The following is a 26106-nucleotide window of genomic DNA, read 5'->3' on the forward strand; positions in this document are numbered from 1 at the left end:
ACTTTGGCTATTGTCATCTAATTCTGTAATGGAAATATTTGCAAAGAAACATGCAAACACCAGAAAGCCCTAAGAATTTACATGTATAGGAGAAAGGAGTACATGGGTTCCTTTTTTTTTTTTTCTTTTCAAGACAGGGTTTCACTGTGTAGCTCTGGCTATCCTGGAACCAGCTCTTGTAGACCAGGCTGGCCTTGAACTCAGAGTGAGTTCACTATCCAGAGTGCTGGGATTAAAGGCGTGTGCCAACACCACCTGGTCGAGTACTTGGATTCTTAAAAGCAAAACAAAACAAAGTTCCTAATTTACTTCTTTGTAATTTCCTATTTAATACATATAAAAGTATTTTCAGCAAAAGTTCTCTCTAGTTTATAAGAAAGAAAAAAACAATATGACTATTCTCAATATATTCTTTCTTCTTCACCAATGTAAACTTACTATATCTAACATCTAAACTACTTCAGAAAATGGCTTCCCGTTTCTGTTAATATCAAGGATCACCAGGATTCAAGTCTCACAACTGCAGGCAGTAACAAGAAGCACTCAGAATCAAGGCCAATCTTATAAACATCTACCCATAAAACTAACCCTGAGCCAGTGGCAGTGGCACACGTCTTAATCGCATCACTACAGAGGCAGAGGCAGGCAGATCTTTGTCAGTTCAAGGCCAGCTGGTCTACAAAGTGAGTTCCAGGACAATGAAGGCTACACAAAGAAACCCTGACTTGAAAAACAAAACAAAAAAAACAAACAACAAAAACTAACCATGCTAAGACAAGTGCTGACAGCCAGAACTCTTTCTCATGATGAAGTTTGTCTTTTAGCCTTTGTTCTGATTACATCAGTACAGGGTCCATCTGTGACATGGACTCACAACAAATAGTTCTAGGCACCCAAAGAGATATCAATAAGTGCATTAATTGGATGGAATGTCAAATAAGTGGCTAGGGTGATGACTTAAAAAGTAAAGTGTTTGCCCTATAAAAGTGAGCTCCTAAATTCAATTACCAGTATCCATGCTTATTAGTTTGTTTGGTTTGGAGGGGAGGGCATGTTTTTTAAATCCCCAAAGTGGTGGCACATGCTAGTAATGTATGCACTGGGGAGAGAGAAAGGTAAATCCCTGGGGCTTGCTAGTCACCACTCTAGTGCAATCAATGATCCTCGAATACTAGTGAGGATACTGTCTCAAAAAACAAGGTGGGACAGGCCCTGAGGAATAATACCAAAACTGACCTCTGGCCTCCACACACATGTGCACCCAGATACACACAAAGGAAGTCAAGACCAAACAGACACCTTTAATCCCAGCACTTAGAAAGTAGAAACAGGTGAATCTCTATGAGTACAAGGACAGCCTGATCTACATAAGGTCCAGGTGAACCAGATATATAGCGAGACCCTACCTTTAAAAAAAAAAACCCTCATTTACAGTTCACTTAAAAACTGATTAACAAAGAGTGTGGGCGTCTCCAAACTCTGAGACTATTAAGTCTTGATCTGCAGGCTTATGATTTAGGAGTTTATGATTTGACTGCAAGCTGAAGAAAAACTGAAATCTTATAGGTGTGTTGACAACTTCTACCTAACAGTTAAACATCCCATTTACCAAACAAACTCTATACATTAGCAAGTAAGAATTTTTTTTAATTTATTTATTTATTAAGGATTTCTGCCTCCTCCCTGCCACCGCCTCCCATTTCCCTCCCCCTCCCCCCCATCAAGTCCCCCTCCCTCATCTGCTCGAAGAGCAATCAGGGTTCCCTGACCTGCGGGAAGTCCAAGGACCGCCCACCTCTATCCAGGTCTAGTAAGGTGAGCATCCAAACTGCCTAGGCTCCCCCAAAGCCAGTACGTGCAGTAGGATCAAAAACCCACTGCCATTGTTCTTGAGTTCTCAGTATTCCTCATTGTCCGCTATGTTCAGCTAGTCCGGATTTATCCCATGCTTTTTCAGACCCAGGTCAGCTGGCCTTGGTGAGTTCCCGATAGAACATCCCCATTGTCTCAGTGTAGCAAGTAAGAATTTTAATGGCTAAGCAGACTCCCTATATAAGCAGCTATAGTTCAGAGCTCTGGGCCCCTTGCTTTCTGCTCTCCCTACAACCAAGAGGCTCCAATAAAGCGTGATTTGAGAAGAAAAAAAAAAAAAGAATTTTAAGAATTTTCAAATGAAAAAATTTAAACTATAGGGAAAAATATTCTAACCACACAATCAGCAGATAAAAATAACGACATTATTCAATACTATCTCTTGTTTGTTTCCAAGACACAAAAACATATTTCTTGGACTTAAGAACATTTTTTTTTTTTTTTTGGTTTTTTCGAGACAGGGTTTCTCTGTGGTTTTGGAGCCTGTCCTGGAACTAGCTCTTGTAGACCAGGCTGGTCTCGAACTCACAGAGATCCGCCTGCCTCTGCCTCCCAAGTGCTGGGATTAAAGGCGTGCGCCACCACCACCCGGCCTAGAACATTATTAAGTAGCAATGACTCAAGGAGAGAAAAATAAGCTACCTGATATTAATCCAAACACCAAACCCAAAGACATTCGACCCAACACTAAGCATGTTCACAGTGTAAAGTATAAACTAAAGCAGTATTAGGTTGGGTTACTATGTTAAATGCCAAACTACTACGAGAAAAGAAAATGTGGTGATTGACTGTACATAGCCTGATAAGTAAACTGCATATTCATTGGCTGCTGTCTACTAGTAGTAGAAAACTTTATCCAACCAGATTACAGAAAGCAAATAACTTACAAAAATAAGTGACTTTGAAATTGATAATCAGCTGGGCGGTTGTGGTTCTTCTTCCTAGCACTTGGAAAAAGAGGCAGGCAGATCTCTATGAGCTAGAGGCCAGGCTGGTGTAGCATGAATAATAAAACCCAGAGACAGATACTGGGGTTCAAGCTTTAGATCAGAAAAGCAAAGCAGCCAAGCCACTTGAGAATTCTTACCTTTACCAAGGCTCAGACATACAAAGGGGTGATCCTGTTCTCAGTATGACTGCAATGCTCTCCATCAGACCTCAGAGTGCACTGAGCAGCTGCTTTATATTCCTCTCTAATGCTGAGATTAAAGGCATGTTATCCCGAGTACTAGGAACAGAAGTGTGAGCTCTGTTTCTCTTTTAGACTGATTCACTCTCAGGTAGCCCAGGGTGGCCTTGAGCTCACAGAGACCTGCCTCGTCCCCTGAGTTTTGAGATTAAAGGTGTGGCCACCATTGCCTGTCCTCTAAGGCTAACTAGTGGTTTAGGTGTATGGCTAACTAGTGGCTTAGCTCTGCATTCTCATCTTTAAGCAAGTTTTATTTGTTCGATTACAAACAAAATACCACTACAACCTCTGGCCCTACAGAGGGAGTTCCAGGACGGCCAGTGCTGTTACACAGAGAAACCCTATCTCGAAAAATCCAAAAATAAATAAATATAAAACTGATGACCAATTTATATACAACTCAGCTGCTTTTTATAAACTTTAAACTTCAATTTTCACAAATTGCATTAACTTGGCTAATTCAACATATCTTTGTATTATGGTTAAAAACAAAGATGAGCCGGGTGGTGGTGGCACATGCCTTTAATCCCAGTACTAGGAAGGCAGAGGCAGGCAGGTCTCCATGAGTTCAAGGCCAGCCTGGTCTACAAGAGCTAGTTCCAGGACAGGCACCAAAAACTACAGAGAAACCCGGTCTCAAAAATAATAAAAAAATAATTTAAAAAGATGATAATGTTTATCCTTTATTCTGGAATGAAATTATGACCTTGAATATTAACTATATTAACCATAGCAGAATGAGCTCAAAAGCAAATTCATAAAAATTTAAATACAAATTATTTTTGGCCAGGTGTGATGGCTCCCACCCATAATCCTAGCGCTTGGGATGTAAAAGCAGAAATAATAAATTCAAAGTCATCCTCAGATATATGGTAAGATAGAGGCCAGCCTGAAATACATGAGGCCCTCTCTCAGAATAACAACAAAAAATATGTTAAACAAACTATATGAGATCACTCTCAACTGATTTGGATAAAGAAAGGCTAGTGTTGGGGCTGGAGAGATGGCTCAGAGGTTAAGATTGCTCTTCCAAAGATCCTGAGTTCAATTCCCAGAAACCACATGGTGGCTCACAACCATCTGTAATGAGGTCTGGTGCCCTCTCCTGGCCTGCAGGCATACACACAGACAGAATATTGTATACAAAATAAATAAATAAATATTTTTTTTAAAAAAAGAAAGGCTAATATTCATTCAGTAACTACTTAGCAGTTTGTGGCTCTTCAGGACTTTTCTTACCAGCTTCTCAAGTAGAAGAATAGTTATATTCAAACCAACATGTTTCTATTTGTGAACTTGACCAAAGAAGTAACTACAAAGTGTAGAGGCGCTAACTAAAATGAGGTTTGAAAGTGGAGAAATGTCTCACATGTTAAGGCTATTTGCTATTCTTGCAGAGGTTTGGTTCCCAGCACCCACGTGGTAACTTACAACAGACTGTATCTCCAGTTTCAAGTGATCCAACTTTTGACCTCAGGCTCCTGCACACATGCAGTACACAAACATACACTCGGGCACACATATACATATACACATAAAATAGATTTAGCCAGGCCATGGTGACACACACCTTTAACCCCAATACTCGGGAGGCAGAAGTAGGTGGATCACTATGAACTCGAGGCCAGCCTAGTCTACAAAGTCAGTTCTAGGACAGCCAGGGTTATTACAGTAACAGAAAAACACTGTCTCAAAAAGCAAAAAAGGATTTAAGATAAAAATTTAAAAATTAAAATTGAAGGTTTTATATTTTATATTTTCAAAAGATCTAACTTTAACCATAGGACATAGACAGTAGAATATCCACAAAATTCTGGAGCAATCTTTTTTGTTACAATTTTTATATAAACAAAATACACCTTATAGTATATAACTGTGAATTCTGACAAACACCTATAGTCATGCTACTCCAATCAAGACACAAAATATTACTGAGGTAAATTTCAGGACAACCACCTACATAAGAGTAACTAAAAGAGTACATTTCAGTAGGAAAAAAATTTTTTCTTACCAAGTTTGAAGCAAATAAACAGGATCTAAAAATTTAGACCAGAGCCAGGCATGGTAACATGCACCTTTAATAACAGCACTCAGCAGGAAGATCATCAAGTTCCAAGCCACTCTGATCTACATAGGGAGCTCCAGGCCAGCCAGGGCTTCTTAGTAAGATCCTGTTTCAAAATTTATAATAAAATAAAAGTGTGGGTGAGGATTTAATGGAAACAGAGAAATGGTCCATTCTCTACTCCTAATCCTATTTCTGAGACGGTCCAAACGATCCCATGATCCACCCATTTCACTAAGTTGCAAGCTTGCCTTCACCCTTCACACTGTAACTTCCTGCTACTCAAACAGCTCTGTAGTCTTCCATTTTGGACTTAGAAACTCTTTCCACAAAAACCTGATTATCACTAGGCAGTGATGGTGCATGCCCCCCTGAGCAGTGGTGGTGCACACCTTTGATCCCAGCACTTGGGAGGCAGAGGCAAGTGGACCTCTCCAGGACAGCCAGAGCTGTTACAGAGAAACTCTTGTCTCAAAAAACAAGCAAAAAACCTGATTATCTACCACATGATTCTACTATATGTCCAAGTGTTAAAGTCTAGCACCCTAGAGACAAAGGCAGGGAGATCTCTGTGAGTTCAGGACAGGCAGGACTATTGAGATCCTGTCTCAGAAAAACAAAAACCAAACAACAAAAAACACACAATCTAGTCAAACTAAAAAAAACCCAGGAGTCAGCCTTCACTCCTCACTCTCTTCTCCTCTACCTCAACTCCCCACCTCCAATTCTAGTCAATATTATCTTAGAAACACATCCCTTTTTTGATCTCCTCATCAGCACAGAACCATCAATATACTGGAATATTATTTTAATTGCAATACTATACTCTCTCCTCTCTCACTCCTATTAACAATGAACTCATTTTTGCTATGGCATTTTTGAGTGTTTTTCTTTTTCTTTCTTTCTTTTTTTTTTTTCTCGAGACAGGGTTTCTCTGTCATTTGGAGCCTGTCCTGGAACTAGCTCTTGTAGACCAGGCTGGCCTCGAACTCATAAAGATCCACCTGCCTCTGCCTCCCTAGTGCTGGGATTAAAGGCGTGCGCCACCACCGCCCAGCCTTGAATGTTTTCCTTCTATCCAGAATGTTTCTCCCTCATCTTTGCAAACACTACTGCAACCTTTCCAAGGAAAATTAAATGCTTCCTCCCTACTCTCAATGTGTAGGTCTCTTGCTGTTGTAATTATTACTATTCTTTCCCACTAGACTGAGACTCCCTGGAGAGCACCTGCTATGTTACATTAACCTTAGTGAGTTTGGTGTTTAGGCAGTACCCAGCACGTTGCAGGTATTTAATAAATGTTTAAACAAGTGTATACATCATGATTTAGATAATCAGCCTCTAGGTCATTCACTTTTCTGGCTAAGATTTCAGGCTTACCATGTAGTAATGATCTTTTTTCAGTTGGTTGCTTTTTGAGACAGGGTTTCTCTGTGTAACAATCCTGATTGCCCTGGAACTCGCTCTGTAGACCAGGCTGGCCTTGAATTCACAGGGAGCCACCTGTTTCTGCCCCCCCCCCCCCCAGTGCTGGATTAAAGGTGTGGGCCACTACCAGCCAGCTAGTAATAATCTTTTGATTTTTTTTTTTTTTTTTGGTTTTTCGAGACAGGGTTTCTCTGTGGTTTTGGAGCCTGTCCTGGAACTAGCTCTTGTAGACCAGGCTGGTCTCGAACTCACAAAGATCCGCCTGCCTCTGCCTCCCAAGTGCTGGGATTAAAGGCGTGCGCCACCACCGCCCGGCTTGATCTTTTGATTATTATAGCAGAGAATATCAGTTATAAAATTTCAGGCGAGTTACTTAAAACCCTTTCTGTGTCTGACTCCTCACATGTAAAACACAGAGGAGACTATCTTACTAGAGTGCCGTGAACACTAAATGAGTTCAACACATGTGAAATGTCTCTTCCAGCTGTGGGATTCAGTTGCTGTTCCCCTTTTGAGCATTGGACTGTGATCTGTGAGCCTACCCCAAAATAAATAACTTTTTATTATACTCAAAAAAGAAATATCTAGTGCAATGCTTAATATGTGTGATCAAATATTACAGTAATTATTTTTTGTACTACTGTGTCTCTAGGAAGGTAAAGGACTGAACAGAGATGTGTTTTCTGTCACAGAAAAGAACACTTTTCTTCTTTTATAAAAAAATATTTATTTATTATGTATACAATATTCTGTCTGTGTGTATGTCTGCAGGCCAGAAGAGGGCACCAGACCTCATTACAGATGGTTGTGAGCCACCATGTGGTTGCCAGGAATTGAACTCAGGACCTTTGGAAGAGCAGGCAATGCTCTTAACCACTGAGGCATCTCTCTAGTCCCCCCCCCCTTTTTAAAGATTTATTTATCATGTATACAGTGTTCTGCCTGCATGTGTGCCTGCAGGCTAGAAGAAGGAACCATTTCTCATTATAGATGGTTGTGAACCACCACGTGGTTGCTGGGAATTGAACTTAGGACCTCTGGAAGAACACTTTTCAATGTAAAAAAAGATATTCTAGTTTCTCTGTCATTCCCCATGAGTTTAGTTACCTAAGAACTCTAGTGTCAACAAAGTTGAGGGAGTTTGAATCTGAAAAACTCCACAAGTCAACAGGATTCTGAGACAACCTGTCAGAAGAACTATTTATTGGCCACTTTACGACAACTTATGTTGATTCTCCCTATAGTCAATACTTTGGTCAAAAGTTGTATTGCTTAGGTTTTTTGTTTTTAAAATGCTCCTAGCAGAGAAATAAAGTACATCATTAAAGAGTTTTCAGTATTATGTACTTTAAAGAGAAAGCGCTTGAGTTTTTTTTGTTGTTGTTTTGCTTTGTTTTCTGAGGTAGGAGTTCTCTGTGTAGCCTAGGCTGTCCTAGAACTAGCGTTTAGACCAAGCTGGTCTCAAATTCAGAGATCCATCTGCCTCTGACTGGAGGGCTGGGATTAAAGGCATGCATCACCATTGCTGGGCTGAAAGTGTTTGAGTTTAAAAATTACTATTATTATCTGTACTCAGTTTTTAAAATATATGAATAACTAAAAATAAATTCTAAAAAAATCCATAACATTTTACTTTCAAATGCACTAATATAATTCTTCCTAAAGATTTGCATCCAAAATTATCTCCTCAATGAAATAATCATTTAAATATCCTTGGTATACATTAAAGATATCATTAAGGTAAATGAAATACAAAGCCAGCATGAGTAAAATGAAAATAATTATATAACAATTCCCTATGACCTCCTATCATCCTCTTGCTGCTTTTTCTCAGCCATAGGATACATTCAAAAGAAAATCTCTGGGCAGCAAGAAGATGGTTTAGTGAGTAAGTTCACCTTTCACCAAATCTGAAGAACTAAGTTAGAGTCCTGCCACCCACAGGATAGAAGGACAGAACTCCTGCAAGTAAGTCCTCTGACCACCACCCTCCAACCATGGCATGTGCATGCACGTGAACACACACACACACACAACATGCAAAATAAATAATATGAAAAAAATCTCTAAATGTCATTTAAAGATGAAAGATGAAAAGAATCAAGCTGCATGGAATAGTACTGTGCCTAAAGAACCAGAAATGGGCACCAATATAAATATAAACCAGTTATTTCATAAACCTCTTATTCTTGAAAGTTTCTGTAATAATTTCACTGTCAAAAAAACTAAACCTTTTAATTTTACAGGAGAATAAGATACCTGCAATACACCTATAAGTTCATTGTTTAATTTACACATAACCTCTATTCCTTATTTCTTATAAAAAGTAACCATACAGTTTCTAGTTTGTTTAAAATTGGGCCACAGCTGTCTACTTTATATTTCTATACTATACAGTTTAAAATGTACTAAAAATAAAAGCAGTCCTCTGAGATACAATGTAGCTCTCATAAAGCCTTCCAACTATATCACAATAAACTCTCCTCTCCAACTAACTGTCTGTGGTCTCTTTGTCATCTCACTAACCTGCCTTTCTCAAATTGATTCACAGCACTCTGAAAGCCAAAAGCATTCTTCTTCCTCTTATCAGAATATTACTTTTTTAGATCAGGCCAAGTTCTACCTTGCTGCCCCAGTTCACTCTGAATCCCCACCACTCTTACTGTAACTAAATGCTATTTAGAACTCAGGAGCTGACAATTAACTAGAATTATCTTTCCTAAATCTCTCATACTCCCCTTTTAAAGATTTATTTTACGTATCTGAGTTTTTGCCTGTGTGTGTGTGTGTGTGTGTGCGCGCGCGTGCGCGCGTGTGTGTGTGTGTGTGTACTACATGTGTGCTTGATGTCAGGAGGCAGAAGGTATAAAATCCCCCAGAATTAAAGTTACGGACAGTTGTTAGTTGCCATATGAGTGCTGGGAACCAAAACCCAGTCCTTTGCAAGAGCAGCAAATACTCTTAACTACTGAGCCATCTCTTCAGCCTCTCACGTATCCTTTTGATAGAGATAATGACACCTAGGATAACTGCTTAAGAAAAAAATTAAAAACCGGGGCTGGAGAGAAGGCTCAGCAGTCAGTCTTGACAGTAGGCGCCTTTATAAATCTACTGAGCCATTTCATGAGTCCTGTTGCTCACACTTTTACAACATATGACACTTTTAAAAAAAAAATCAATCCCAAGAGATCTGATCGGCATATAAAGATTTGTGTACAAGAATGTCCACGGCAGCATAATTTATAGATAAAACTAGAGAAGAAATTTTTGATTAATAGAGTTAGTTAAATGCAGTATTATATTTTCAGGAACTAGGGATGTAGCTCAGTTAGTAGAATATTTGGCTAGCAGGCACAAAGCCCTGGGTCCTATTCTGAGAACCACATAAACCAGCTATGATAGTACATGTCTGTACTCCCAGCACTTGAGAATTAGATAAAAGGATCAGAAGTTCAAAGTTATTGGCTCCACAGCATGTTCCAAGCCAGTTCACACTATATGAGACCCTGTTTCAAAAACAAAACCCAACTAACTTAAAAAACAAATAAGCAAACAAAACCACACTAATTAAACAGAACACTAATGTATTATGAATCCGTACAACAGACTTCTATGATTACTTGTGGTTTGTTTGTCCGTGTAAACGTGTGTTGTGCTTGTGGTGCATGCACCTGAGTGTGTGGGTCTGGGTACTAGTGTGTGCATATGAAAAGGCCAAATGAGGATGTCATGTCTTTTTTTTTCTGTGACTCTTTGCTTTCCTTCAGACAGTGTCTCTCACTGAATTTGAAGATCACTGTTTTCCTTAGGCTAACAGGCTAGTGAGTTCTCAAGATCCACTCGTCTCCACTTCCCAGTGATGGAATTAGATGTATATGCAGCAGGCAGTTTTTTTAAACATGAGTTCTAGGGATGTAAACTTTTGTAAATATTAAAATATATCTTTATTTAAATACATAATACAAAGCTGGGTGATAGTGGCACACATTTTTAACCCTAGCACTTGGGAGGCAGAGGCAGGCAGATCTCTGTTGAGTTTGAGAGCAATCTTGTCTACAAAGTAAATTCCAAGACAGCCAGGGCTACACAGAGAAACCTAGTCTCAAAAAACCAAATATGTATGTATGTATTATGTATGTATGATGTATGCATGTGTATGTGTATATATACATACACATATATAAACAAATATGTGTGTGTAAACACATACATGGACATTTTTAAATGCCCAATAAGAGTTAGAAAACGTTAGGCTAGTGAAATGGCTCAGAGAATAAAAACTCAGTCACTAAAAAAGAAAAAGGGGCCGGGCGGTGGTGGCACACGCCTTTAATCCCAGCACTCAGGAGGCAGAGGCAGGCAGATCTCTGTGAGTTCGAGGCCAGCCTGGTCTACAGAGCTAGTTCCAGGAAAGGAACCAAAAAAGCTACGGAGAAACCCTGTCTCAAAAATAAAAATAAATAAATAAATAAATAAATAAGGGGCTGGAGAGATAGCTCAATGGTACAAGCGTGTACTGCTCTTACCGTGAGAAAGAAGTCAGAGGAAGGAAAGTCACTGAAAAGTTCATGGACCAGATAGTATCAAGTACACAGAGAGACAGAAACAAGACAGACCCTGCCTCAACAAAGTAGAAGATGACAACTGACTCCTCAAAATTGTCCTTTAACCTCTACATGCCCTTGATGGCATGCACAGCCCATATTCACACACCTACACTTACAGTAACAAACAACCAAATGTTTTAGAAAAATATAAATGTCAACAGTTGTTAATTTCATGCTAGGTCTTAGGGTGATTTTTTTTCCACTCTTATTTTTTTCATGAACTATTTTATAATGAAAATCTGAAAAAAATAAAGTACAGGGGTGTTTTTTGGCTTTGCTTTTAGTTTGTTTTGGTTTTTCAAGACATGGTTTCTTTGTGTAGTCCTAGTTGTACTGGAACTCACTCTATAGACCAAGCTGGCCTTGAACTCAGATCCACTTGTCTCTGCACCCTGAGTGTTGGGATTAAAAATGTGAGCCACCACTGCCCAGTGTTTTTTAAATTCTTTAAGGCCTAGTGTATGGTTTCATTATTCCATTTACTATTATCACCACTACTTAAGGAGTGACAAAAGTAGTTAATAAAGAGCTACTTTCACTAACAGTGAAATCACGAACAGTGTATCAAAGTTGGTTTAATAAAATTCTCAGCTTTTTTTTTTCTCATGCAGTCCTGCCTGGCTTCGAACTTAGTATGTAGCCAAGAATGCCCTTGAACACCTGACTGCCTGCCCCTATGCCTCATTTACAGGCCTACATCACCACTTCTGATTTATGTGGTGCTGAGGATCAACTCTAAAGGTTCTGGCATGCCAGGCAAGCACTCTGCCAACTGAGCTACACATCCAGCTATCTTTGTCATAGTATTTTCAGAAGTTTCTCAATTAATTTAGAGTCATTTTCAGGAACTTTTTGCCTCTGTAGAATCGGTTTCCATAAGCAGTAACAGGATGGATGACCATGAGTCAAGTCATCACCCAATCAACTTACATTCCAAAGGTTAACCATCACAACCACCCCACTACTTTGGCATCTCTGATCAAAAGATTTGAGCAGTAGGGTATACTAAGACCATCATGTACCATGCCTTTGTGTTGACAGGGTTTCAACTGCTTCAGCTTTCATAGCCATTCCATTTTAAATGCTAACCTGCACTACAATATTTTTTAAAAGTTTCATTTTGTTTATTTGTGTCTGAATGTATGCATACATGTATGTGTATTTTATACATCTATGTACATGCGAAGGCCAGAAGAGGGATTGGATCCCTTAAAGCTGGAGTTACAGGTGTCTGTGGGATGCCTAGCTTCTTACATGGATACTGAGATACGAACTCCAGTTCTCATGACTGTGCTTCAAGCCCTTTTAACCACTGAGCCATCTCTCCTGGCCCTAGTCCCACCTTACTTTTGGGACTTTCTGGGCTTCTCATATACTAACTTCTGAATTCTTCTGTCTGTATTCACTATCCCTTTAATCTGAGAAAAAAAAATCAAGATGAAGGGGGAAAAGTATAAAAGTTACAAGGGAAGAATTAACTTGGGATACTAGAAATACAGGAATAAAGACAGTAAATCTCAAGAACAGTGGCCAAAGGGAAATAGTACATTACACGAAAAGCAGGCAAGGACACATGACAGACAGCCTAACACATAAAAACTGACTGTAGATGTTACCATTTTTATAAATCTTAGTGAATCAATTTTATATAAATGAGATTATTTCATGAAAATGAATTTCTAGAATTGTACTTTGAACTTCATTTGTCCTTCCAAAAGGCAGTATAAAAAAATCCAAACTGCCTGCTGCTGGGAATGTTTCTTATAAATGGTAAACCATCTAAGCCAACCACTTCCCAAACCCGCTCCTCCTGGCTGTTTATAGCCGCTAATGGGCCCACCGATTCATCCAAGCTCAGCATTCCAAAGCTATCGTCAATTCCTTGCGCACTGTCCACTTCCACTGAATACGGTTCCAGATGTCCTCAGATCTCCAACCTACTTTCTGTTCTATCCAGCTGACACAGTTCTCATTCACACTAGCGCCACTTCTTGTTCAGATAACTGTGAAAGGCTAACTAGTTCCCACACTCCCAGATCTTTCTCCATCAAATTTATCGTGTAAAATGTCATTTAGACATTTTAAAGACCATCAATAAGCAGATGGTATACAAATGTATTACCTTAAGGTCTGATTTCATTTGAAGCTCTACTCATGTATCTGCCTACTTAACATAGTTATACTTAGCCTCATTCACATCCCAAATTTGACATATCTAAAACTGAACTCCTGATTTTTAATCTTCCCTCTAAATCCCACACCTACTCCCATTCCTCTCTATCTCTCACCCTCATCTCAGTAAGTGACACCTCTACCCATCCAGTTGCTTGAGCCAGAAACCTGAAATCATTCATGACACTTTCCTTTCCCTCAACCTCCACATTCAATCTATAATTAAATGGATTCTGCTTTGACATACTTCTCAGATACAGTCACTTCTCTCACTCTCCTCTGCCACAATCCCACCTGCAAAGATTCCTATTTAGTGGTACAGGTACAGCCCAGGAATTGGGACTCTTGAAGGCTCCCTAAGTGTCTATCCTAACAAACAGCTAGCTATAGGAACTAGACTTCATTAGCCTCTTACTTTATTTCTACTTTGTCTCTTGCTCATTTAATTCTGCTGTCTTCCTTGCTGGGTCTTTGAACACACCAGACACAAGCAGCAGCATGCCTCACAGCTTTTGGCCCTGCTTGTCTCTTTGACCTCCAACAGGTATTTTCTTAAACCTTATGTGTACAGTGATTTCAAGAGGCCCTCTCAAACTAGACCTAGGATTACGACCCAATGTTCTCCATCCCTTCTCCATCTCTATAGTCTTGCTCTTGACATCTTCTGCCTGAATTTCCCTTTCCCTTCTCTGCTAATCAAAGATCTACACTTTTGATTCCTAGGATCTACACAGTGAAAGACGACAACTGCCCCCCCGAACTGTCCTCTGCCTTGCACACATACACACATGTGCAAACATAAAATAAATAAGAATGTACCTAATTGTTTTAATGTTTAAAAAATGTTGAATTGTATATTATATTAACTACATATCATTAAAATAGTTTATGCCAAGATTATTACATGCTTTAAAGAATATCTAGCTGAAAAACTCAATCCCTTAGTCTGGTGTTTGAAAATGTTAACTCCTAGAATGTATTTCTAATCAAGAAGTCTAAAACATTTTAAGCTCTTTTAAAATACAGCATTCATTTTGATATCATGTTAAGCAACTCAAAGTGACTATACTAGCAATCCAGGAAGATTACACAATGAAGCACTTGTATCTCCTCATAAGGTTGCAGTTCTCAAAGTGTGGTGTGTCAGTGCCTGGCAAGGCTTTCAAAAGGTCTCAAAGTCATAACTATTTCAAGAAAGAAGCAGGAGGAAGAAGAAAGGAGGAGGAAGAAGAAAGGAGGAGGAGGAAGCTGTTTAGCTTTATGAATATGTTGACATCTGTTCTGATTATGTAAAGTAATAATGAGTAAAAACTGTTATGTCTAGTATAAAGCTAGGTAAATGGCATTAAATTAATATTAATCTTCGAGACATTATCCACTGATGATTTAGAAATAAAGGCAACTGCACTAAGAAAGTTTCTGTGGTTTTTTTTGAGACAGGGTCTCATGCAGTCCACGCTGATTGACTTTCAATTAAACTCCAGATCCTCTTCCTCCACCTCCCAAATACTAGGATTACAAATGTGGGCCACCATGCCTAAACTCAAGAATGTCCTTGATAAAGTAATAAAGCCATGGATATGCTGTGACAGAAACACGAGGGATGCATAAAGCACTTCTCAGTATCCTCGAGCACAGTGGTTTCGAGGAAAAGCACTTGTGACTGGGTTTTGAGATCAACTAGCTTCTTTTTTCACGAAACTACTTTTTCTTGGAAAAAGAATAAACTGGGTATTCAGACATAAATATCCAGCAGACATTTTCTTGAAAATGAAGTGAGTCTGTCACATTAAGGAAAACAACTGACAGTATTTGTTGCCAATGATAAAATCTGAGTGTTTAATGAAAAAAATTACAATTTTGCATAATTGTAGCTGCTTGATAGCTTCCCAACACTGATTTTTTTTTTCTCATGAAAAGGGTGGTGATCATAACTAAAGCGTTTTCGAAAATGCTGAGATGTTTTAGACATTTAGAAGATCTGCTGAACTCAATGAGGCAATAATTTTCCAAATGACCAGTGCTTGATACTCATGGTAAAATCCATCAAGTGTGCACCTGCTCCAGCTGTTCAGGAAGTTAAGACTGGAGGGTCTCTCAAACGGAAGAGTCTGGAGCCAGCGTGGGCAACACAGCAAGATTCTATCTCTTTAAATAAAAATCTAGTCAAATGCAAGACAAATCAACACATGTCAACATAACAATTGCATCAATATAATTTCAGATCAACAGTGCAAACTAACTAACAAGAAACTAACGTTTGTCAGGTTTTATTATAATATCAAATATATGTGACTTTTTGAAATGGCCCTTTTCTAACTGTCCTTTGAGACTATATTTCCTTCCTTTATTTCAATCAAAATTATCTATCACATTGGATTGAATATAGAAGTAGAGGACCACGAACATGGCTCAGTTGGTAAAATTACTTAACAGGAAGGCCTGACAACCTTAAGTTTGATCCCTGAAGCATATGCAAAAAAGCCCAAGGGAGAACCTCCCAATAGAATCATGCAGAGGCTCAGAAGCTGGCTAAACTGAAGCATGCAAAACTGCAGAAATAAGAGAGGCTCTGCTTCAAAAACAAGGGGGAAGGCAAGAAATGACTTCTGAAACTTATCCTCTGATCCCTATATAGTCATAGTAGTACATATGTGCTCATTCTCTCTCTCTCTCTCTCTCTCTCTCTCTCTCTCTCTCTCTCTCTCTCTCCCCCACACACACACACACACACCCCACATACAAATAATAATAAAAGGATATAGAATGTTGGGCGTGGTTTACATTTTAATCCCAGCACTCAGGGAGGCAGAGGCAGGAGATTCTCTGTGAGTTTGAGGCCAGTCTGTCCCACCTCTGTTCTACATAGTTCTAGGATAGCCACAGCTACATAGAAAGACTGTTTCAAAAACAAACAAATAAAAACAAATAATATAGACCCAGATACAGAAATTTAGCTTAGCTGTCTTCTATTAAGATAGACATTTAAGGGACTTACAAAAATGTAAAAAATGCCAACCTCACTAATTTTTCAAGTTTTTGTTTAATACTATTTCTAAAAAAAAAAAAAAAAGTTGGGTAGTGGTGGTGCACGTCTTTAATCCCAGCACTCAAGAGGCAGAGGCAGGCAGATCTCTGTGAGTTTCAGGCCAGTCTGATGTATAGGGCGAGTTCCAGGACAACTTGGGCTTATGCAGAGAAACTCTGTTTCAAAATTTAATTAATTAATTAATTAAAATACTGTTTCGTTTAATATGAGATGGAGGAGTTTGGTTATCTTGAGACAGGGTCTTACTATATAGTCCTGGCTGGCCTAGACCTCACCAAATAGATGAGGCTGGCCTCAAATTCAAAAGATTCACCTGAGCTGGGCGGTGGTGGCGCACGCCTTTAATCCCAGCACTCAGGAGGCAGAGGCAGGTGGAACTCTGAGTTCGAAGCCAGACTGGTCCACAGAGCTAGTTCCAGGACAGGCTCCAAAGCTACAGAGAAACCCTGTCTAACAAACAAACAAAAAAAGAGATTCACCTGCTTGAGTACTGGGATTAAAGGCATTCCTCACCATGCCTAGTGACATGACTTTAACTTTATTTTTTTTAAGTAAAAAAAAAAAATTCTTAAAATATTTTTCTTGGTGTTTACTTTTTTATTACAAATATCTAGAGTGTGTGTGTTGTGGCATGCAAAGTAGAGGTCAGAGGACAACGTACAGAAACCAATTCTCTTCTTTTCCCACCTTGGTAACGGTGAGCACCCCACCTGTTGAGCCATCTCTCCAGCCATGTATTCTAAATTCTAATTTGGTAATGATCAATAAATATAACTCACATTTTAAAAAAAGAAAACAAAACTCTTTAAAGCACTCAATAACTTTTAAGATTTTAAGACATCCTAAGATACATTTCTCAAGGAAAACCTGTCTCTAATTCCAGCCATTCCCCAAATTTCTATTTATACCAAACTTCCCCTTCCCCATAAACAACTGGAGTTGAACCTGGGGCACTATGTGGCTCATGGGAAATCAAGTCTTGGCCTGACCAAATCAGATCTCCCTTAGGAATCTGAATTAAGCCTCATGGAAACTAAAGTTTATTTATAGAGCACCAGAGTCCACCAGTTCTTATTGCTGAAGTCCCTGTAAGCAGCAGTTTTGGTTCCAGCACTTTCTGAAACCTGACTGTTTAGCTTTTCCTGTACTATACAGTTACTATATATCATTTGGTAATCTCTTTGTTTTAAATGGTTCCATTTCCTCATGATCAAGATTTTAACATTACTGGGCAGGGTGACTCACACTTGTAATCACAGCATTTAGGAGGTTGCATCAGGAAGATTGCCACAAATTAGAAGCCAGTCTGAGAAAAACTGAGACTATGTCTCAAACAACAAAGACAAAAACAAAAAAAAAAGAGGAAGAAGAAGAAGAAGAGAGAGAGAGAGAGAGAGAGAGAGAGAGAGAGAGGGAGGGAGGGAGGGAGGGAGGGAGGGAGGGAGGGAGGGAGGAATCCTTAACACCATCATGTTCAATATCAATGCCATTACCAAAATTGTTTTATTGGTGTCTTTATACCATCATAACAGGTCACTTTCCAGGTGAATAACTGATCTATATATAAAAATGAAAGCTACACAAACCAAACTAAAAAGGGAATTGGAATTATAAACTCATTCAGAACAAGTAATCAGTTGTTTGATAAGGAAGGCTTAATTTTCCCCCTTTGAAGGCCATGATATACCACATGACATATTTCAACAGCAAGTGACTATGTTAAAATGTATCGACTGATTAGACAGGGGTTTTCAAGAAGCTTGATGAACATAAAGAGGTACTAACCCTTGTTTATCAGATAAGAACAATCACTATAAGTTTCTGATAATGACAGCACAAGATAGGCAAGCTGACCAACCAATGGCACAGAAAAGAAAATAGAGAGGCAACCCTCATAGACACAGACAAACACAGATGACATTTAACAAGAATAGGGAAGAGATGGATTATCCAAAACATGGGGCTGGGTAACTGAGTTAACCTCATGGAAAATTAGAACCATATTTTAGGATCATCCTTATAGAAAAAAGTAGTTTTATCTTTCCCATACTAAATATCAAAATAAATTGAAGGCAGAGAACTAAATGTTAAAAGCAAAACTATAACCACACATGCACCTTTAATCCCAGCACTCAGGAGGCAGAAACAGGTAGATCTCTGTGAGTGTGAGGCCAGCCCAGCCTGCAAGAGCTGGTTCCAGGACAGCTAGGACTGTTAAACAGAGAAACTCTGGGAGGGTGGGGCGGGGACAAAACTATAAAACATATAGGAGAAAACAGGATTTAATTTCCCTCTAATATAAAAGAGAATAAAAAACCAGGTGGGATGGCATATGCCTGCAATCATACTACTCGGGAGCCTAAAGCAGAAAGATCACAAGTTTGAAGCCAGCCTGGTTTATACTGCCAGGAAGACACCACTCCCCCACCACCCCACCCCCCGCCCCCCACCCCCGCCCCGAGACAGGGTTTCTCTGTAGTTTGGGAGCTTGTCCTGGAACTAGCTCTTGTAGACCAGGCTGACCTCGAACTCACAAAGATCCGCCCGCCTCTGCCTCCCGAGTGCTGGGATTAAAGGCTTGTGCCACCACCTCCCGGCTCAAGACTCTCTTTCAAACAAACAAACAAGCATCAAAAGGAGAACAAAATAAATCTGATTATTGTAAAGTTTATGCTGGTCATGATGACTCATACTTGTAATCTAGAATCTAGCACCTGAGAGACTAAGGAAGGAGACATGAGTTTCAATCCAGCCTGGGCTACAGAGTACAACTATGTCTCAAAAACAAACCTTGTAGACTGGAGAGATGGCTCAGCAGTTAAAGCAGTTAAGAGCACATACTGCTCTTCCAGAGAACAAGCATTCGGTTCCCACATCACGTGGCTCAAAAACCACATGTAAATCCAGTTCCAAGGGATTGGATGCCCTCTTCTGGCCTCAAAGGGCACCTGAATATTCACTGCATACAGACACATACACATAAACAAAATTATAATGCCATTTTTAAGAAATTAAAAATAAAACTCAAAACTCAGCCTCAGTAAAAGATAAAGCTAAAAAAGGATTCGGTAACACTTGCTAGAATGCCACTACCAAGAAGAAAAAAAATTGTTGGTAAGGATGTTGAGAACTTGGAACGTCTTTGTACTGTTGAAGGGAATGTAAAATGGTACAGGCACCATGGAAAACAGAATAAAGGATCTTGAAAAAAATTAAAAATAGAATTACCATACGCTCTAGCAATTCTAACTCTAGATATATACACTAAAGAATTGAAAGCAACGTTTTAAAGATAAGTTTGTTATCAATTTTCAGAGCATTTCTAAGTTAGATTCTGAAAATCAATATACCAATGTCAGGCACAAGTTGGAGAAAAAAATGACTCAGCTGTTAAGAACATAGATGCTTTTCTAGAGAACCAGCGTTTGGTCCAGCACCAACATGGTAACCACAATTACCTGCAATTTCTGTTCCAGGTAATCTAACATATGGTACATACACATACTTGCAGGCAAACACTCATAAACCTAAACTACAAATAAACAAATATTTTAAATAAAAGACTTAAAAAAAAAAAGGCTGAGCACATGGCTCAGGCTTGTAATCCTAGTGCTAAGAAGGCAAGAGGATTCCTGGGCAGCTTGCCAGCCAATCAGTCTACACCAAGTGCTAAACTCCAGGCTAATAAGAGATCTTGTCTCAAAGAAGGTGGTTGTGTTTTTTGTGGACAACCTAAAGTTGTCCTCTGGCCTCCACATACATAGATACAAACAAAAAGATTTTTATATAATTTGGTGATAGTATATGAATTGCATTATTCCTTATACTTTTCTACATGTTTAAAGTATTTTATATTTAATATTATTTATTATTTTGGGGGTATTGAACGTGGGTGCATGTGGAAGCAAAAGTCAACATCAGGTATCTTCCTCAATCACTTCACCTTGTTTTTTGTGACAGGGTCTTTCACTGAACTTAAGAGTTCACTAATTTGACTAGACTGGCTGGCCAGGAAGCCTCAGGAATCCTCCTGTCTCTGCCTTCCAGCATGGAGACTATGGGCACAAGGTGCCATGTTGTTGTTTTTTTAATGAGTGCTAGAGTTCCCAATTCAGTCTACCAACTGAGTTCTCTCCAGTCCCTACTTTTTGTGTTTTTAAGGCAGGATCTTACTATGAAGCCCTGTCCAACCTGAATCTCCATACTAGCCTTGAATTTGAGGCAATCCTGCTCGCTGCCTCTACCTTTTCAATGCAGGAACTACAGGTGTGTACCACTATACCCAACTTCTAATTTAAAAATGAAGTATAAATAATGTCCTATGTTGAAAAGCTTATTTTTATGTTTAGCAAACTTCTACATGGCTGCCTTTTTATTTAAAAAAATCAAGTAAAGAGACATATATACATCTCAATTTAAGGAAATAAATAATTACAAGTACATTTTCCTTCTTAAAAACAAAAAAGCAGATCTGCAGATAGAGAAATTAGAAGTTTTTGGAAAACTTGTGCAAGCCCCTCTAAGGCAGCTGATGATGGCAGGAAAATCTACACCAACAGTCTCTCAGGAGCAGTCAGGGAAAAAGGTCTCTGTATCAAGGAAGACTTGTGCAAGTTGAAGCTCCACTCTGTATCTAGCTTCCCTAAGCTGCATGCCCAGCTTTACTATACAGAGAGCACCTAGGCAACGGTGCTGGTCAGACCTATGAGATGGCTCAGTTGGTAAAGGCAGTGGCCACCAAGCCTGACAACTGGAGTTTCATCACTGTGACCCACATGTTAGAAAGAGGGAACTAACTCTTGCAGGTTGCACTCTGACCTCCCCACATGCACTGTAGAATGCATGTACATCTTTACACATACACTCAAATAAATAACTATAATTTAAAAATAAATGTGACTGCAGTAATAAGAATTATGGTCTAAGCATGCCTTTATAATTCTACTTTCAAAATATTTTCTGTAATGGGAGCCTTATAAAAGTGAAAAAAGCAACTGGATCCAATTTATTAGCAAATGTGTCCACACAGCTTTTCAGAGTAATTTTACCATGCCTGAAAACAAACACAAGAAACAGGTGTGCTTCCTCAAATACACAAGCAGAATTTAATGTGGAGCCAGTATTGTTATGAAACCAGATTGAGAATAACCTTTGTAAATATGACAAGATGGTAAAAAGAACTTGGATTTCAGATAAGTATTAGAATACTGTTATTGTCTGGCTTTGAGTAACCTGAAATCAGTGAAAATATTCAAAATATCACCATATGGGAAGAGTCTAATTAAACTTTTGTTGCTAAAGCAAGAATTTAATCTAGACCCTAAGACCAGCTACCAAATGTGGTTCTATTGTATCTTTTATTTGTGTGACATTAGTGTGTGTTCATTAGTGTGACAGAGCTGCAGAAAGCACTTAAACGAGCAGACATTTTCCTGAGCCTACAGTACACAGTACCACAGGATGCAGCAATGTTCCAGACTCTGAGTTAAGACAACTGGGAATCAGAGGTCAAGGTTTAGCTGAAAATTTTCCTTAATTAAGAACAATTTGTCTTGCTCCTTTTGAAAGATGAAAATCTAATGATAATAAAAAAAAATATGCTATAACAGCAGAATCTTACATAACATTCTTATAGAGAAATAAATGTGGAGAATTTTAAAGAAATGCTTTAAATGAGGAAAAGGAAAGAAAAACAAATCCAAACATATATACCCACAAAAAATTCTTTTATATAATGTTAGAACACCACATGCTCCAAAAAACTTGTGTGACAAACTCCCTGTGTAGCTAAGGGATGTCATAAACTTCTAAGACTCCTGCTTCTACATCTAAGTACTTGAATCATAGATGTGGGCTAGATGTTCAGTTTACGTGATGCCAGGAATAAAACCCAGTCCTTCCTGCACACTAGGCAAACACTCTAGAACTGAGCTATATCCCAGCCCTCGTTTCATATATTTCACCTCAGGAAAAAAAAACAAACAAATAAACAAATTTGTTCATGGGAAAAAACAAACACTCCAGTATTTTCTATAGCCAGTTTTATATCCATGTGAAGATAGCAATGTGTCCCTTGGGACACTATCTTTCACAAAGAATATTCAAGACAAAGAAGTTGTGAGTTCTAAAATCTAGATCCTAGGAATGCCAGCAGCACAGAGGTTAGTCAAACACTAGGTATACAGAGTTTAAATAAAGGCAACTTTGTTTTCAGAATTTAGCTACAGAGACCCACAAAGGACATTAACAACCTCTTTAGGGAAAGGGAAGCTACAGAAAGATAATATGGAGGGCTGGAGAGTGGCTGGTTGGCTAAGTATACTGGCTGCTCTTCCAGAGGACCTGAGTTCAATTCCAAGCACCCACACCGCAGTTCCTAACAATTCAAGGAATTCCCTCTCCTGGCCTCCAAAGACACTGCATTCACACAGTACACAGACATACATACAAGCAAAACACCACACACATAAAATAAAAATCAAAATATTTAAATAAAAAAAAAAGAAAGGTAAAGTGAGGGCTGCACATCTGGGACAGAAAAAAATACAAAAGAGTCAGAAACTTCTTGTGCCAAGCAAGGATGTACTCTTATCCTGAGCTGAGAGGACTCCAGAGGCCAAACAGGGAAGGAACATCTTGTGCACCATAAACAATGTTGTAACTGTTGCTACGACACAATATATTAAAAATCTATGTAAGACAACAGGAACAGAAAGAAAAAGAAACTACTCATTTGCTACCAGTAAAGATGACTATTTGAGCTATGGGGATAACCCTAGAAAGAGTACTTACTTGTTTCCCATGTTCCAAGGCCTTTAATAAATCCCCAGGACTGCCATTTGCCTGTGGCCTTTCTACCTACTATACCACCTCCTTACTCAGAAAATATTAAATGGAAAGAAAGGTTCATCTCAACTTTTTTTAAAATAGAAACTATAATTTACTAACCCATAAAGAAAAGTTTTGTAGAAAACCAAAAACTAGTCAAACGAAAGGAATTGCAGAATTTTAAAATCATTTTGCAACTACTGAATTAACTAAGGTAAAAAACCATCATCCTAGGATAAAGGCTGCTGGAAAAACAGCAGTACAATGCCAGAGTGGGACCACTCTCCAGAGTACCTGCTAATTTTAAAAAGAGGAAATTTAACTGAAGAGTCTGGGTTTCATCACTTAAAATACATGACCAAACCCCATATCATAAACAGAGGGTTCTGGTCCTATGCTTCCTAAACCTGTTTAAACTGGAATCTAACCAAGCCTTTAGGTCTCAATATCAGCTTATACTGATAAAAGAACAAATTATTAAAACCAAAAACATTTTTAAAATTTTTAATTTTTTAAAAATCAGAAAATTCGCCGGGCGGTGGTGGCGCACGCCTTTAATCCCAGCACTGGGGAGGCAGAGGCAGGCGGATTTCTGTGAGTTCGAGACCAGCCTGGTCTACAAGAGCTAGTTCCAGGACAGGCTCCAAAACCACAGAGAGACCCTGTCTCAAAAAACAAAACAGGGCTGGAGAGATGGCTCAGTGGTTAAGAGCATTGCCTGCTCTTCCAAAGGTCCTGAGTTCAATTCCCAGCAACCACATGGTGCCTCACAACCATCTGTAATGAGGTATGGTGCCCTCTTCTGGCCTGCAGGCAGACACACAGACAGAATATTGTATACATAATAAATAAATAAAATATAAAAAAAAAAAAAAAAAAAAAAAAAAAAAAAACAAAACAAAAAAAAAATCAGAAAATTCCAAGAGATGATGTACCTTGGAACGCAAATGGTCTGGTCCCTTCAAAAAGCAAAAGCCACTTATCCTGAGTAGCTTCAAATAGTTTTGAGACTAAAGAGATACAGATGTTTGAAGGGGGAAAAAATACAAACAACGCAGGTATGGTGGTACTTGCCTTTGATTCCAGGACTTGAGAGGCAGAGGCAGAGGCAGGTAATTACCTATGAATCTGAGTCTGGTCTATATGGTGAACTCTAGTCCAGCCACAGGACTACACAGGGAAACCCTGTCTCAAAATATAAAATAAAATTTGAAATTACTCATTATTGACTCGTGACAAATACTGTAAGAATAAGCGAGTAAAGCAATGTATTTCAAGGAGATACATCTAAGGGGCGAAATATATCTGCAATATATAAAAGTTTGTATATTATACAACATAAAATATATCACATATAAATTTTAAAATACACTGGGCAGTGGTGGCTCATGCCTTTAATCCTAGCACTTGGGAGGCAGAGGCAGGCAGATCTCCAGGTTCGAGGACAGCCTGGTCTACATGGTGAGTTCCAGGACAGCCAGGCTACACAGAAAAGCCCTGTCTGAAAAAACAAAATTAAAAAAAAAATTAAAATACAATAAAAATGTGAACAATCACAGTGATTGACAGAAGGTAATAAGTGTACCATCCTTTCTACTTTTCTATCTCTTTAAACTTTCATTTCAACAGTTGGAAAAAAACAAAAACATCAACATACACTTTTTTCAAAAAGCCCTCAAAACAAACTTTCCTTCAACCGTTGGTCCCTCCTTTGCAGGTCTTCTCAGTAAGAACACAAGCACACTATTTATATTTTACTTTCTTTTTCTTTTCTTTCTTTCTTTTTTTTTTTTTTTTTTTTTTTGGTATTTCGAGACAAGGTTTCTCTGTAGCTTTGGAGCCTGTCCTAGAACTAGCTCTTGTAGACCAGAGCTGGCCTCGAACTCAAAGAGATTCACCTGCCTCTGCCTCCCAAATGCTGGGATTAGAGGTGTGCGCCATCACCGCCCGGCCTATATTTTACTTTCTAACTCTTATTATTTCATATATTTAGTACATTCGATTGTCCAATGATCAAAATATCCTTTATGCACAGAAATCTTTTCATTCATTCATTCATTCATTTGGGGGGGTGGCATTGTTGGGGTGAGAGTCTCACTATGAAGTTCGAGCAGGCCTGGAACTAATTATGTAGATCAGGCTGGTCTGCCTGCCTCTGCCTCCTGAGTACTGGAATTAAAGGTGTGCTCCAACATACCCAGCTTTTTCATTTCTTTACAGCTCACAGTAAGGTATTCTGCAATCAGAAGACTGCTAAGACCAACATTCTGGTGGAGATAATAGACAGTACCTTAACAACTGAGTTACCTTTTCAACAAACAAAAAGCAAGTAACGTACTTTCAGCCATAGCTACCAAGAGGGCATCAGACGATATCACATAAGCTTTTGGAGTTCCATGGAAAGAAACTAGAATCTGAGTGAAAAGGAAGAAACTGAAATACAGGTCTATACACCTTCCTAGTGCTGCCACTAGGGCTTACTGTTCTCCAGACATGACTTCACTCTAATGGTATTGTTCCTCGATTGAGGCATATTCTTTAACACCATCAACATACAGAACAGTGACAGAATGTATCCACAGCTCCTCAATGTAATGAAACTTAGGAAATTATATTATGAACTTAAAATCTCAGAGAAAACACCATTTAAAATTTATTTTTAAAGTATGAATGATAGTGTTGGTTAAGAAACAGGCAGATGAGCCGTTGGCAATAACATAAATTCATAAACCACTGTGGAAAATGATTCAGCAATATTGCCAACATTAAAGATGTATACATCCATTGATCTGGCACATTCACAAAAATAAATTAATCCAATAGACACCTAAGTACACATAAAAAATGAACTGTGGCTTTGGAAACCTACTGTTAAGTAAGAATTGGCTAAATGATG

The 26106-nt window shown here is 38.8% G+C and overlaps 1 protein-coding gene across 9 annotated transcripts in view; it reads right to left on the reverse strand.

The window, feature by feature from the left end:
* Spop (speckle type BTB/POZ protein) overlaps positions 1 to 26106 on the reverse strand; it is an 84728-nt gene that overhangs the window by 55645 nt on the left and 2977 nt on the right. For 3 of the 9 annotated variants that reach the window (XM_075991008.1, XM_075991004.1, XM_075991007.1), the window contains exon 2: positions 5073 to 5232. The exons of the other annotated variants lie outside the window; for them this stretch is intronic. The gene's annotated coding sequence lies outside the window, so the exon portion shown is untranslated. The remainder of the gene's footprint in view (positions 1 to 5072; positions 5233 to 26106) is intronic. 9 annotated transcript variants of the gene reach the window in all.

Source organism: Microtus pennsylvanicus, chromosome 11, assembly GCF_037038515.1.
Source record: "Microtus pennsylvanicus isolate mMicPen1 chromosome 11, mMicPen1.hap1, whole genome shotgun sequence".
NCBI classification, from domain to species: domain Eukaryota; kingdom Metazoa; phylum Chordata; class Mammalia; order Rodentia; family Cricetidae; genus Microtus; species Microtus pennsylvanicus.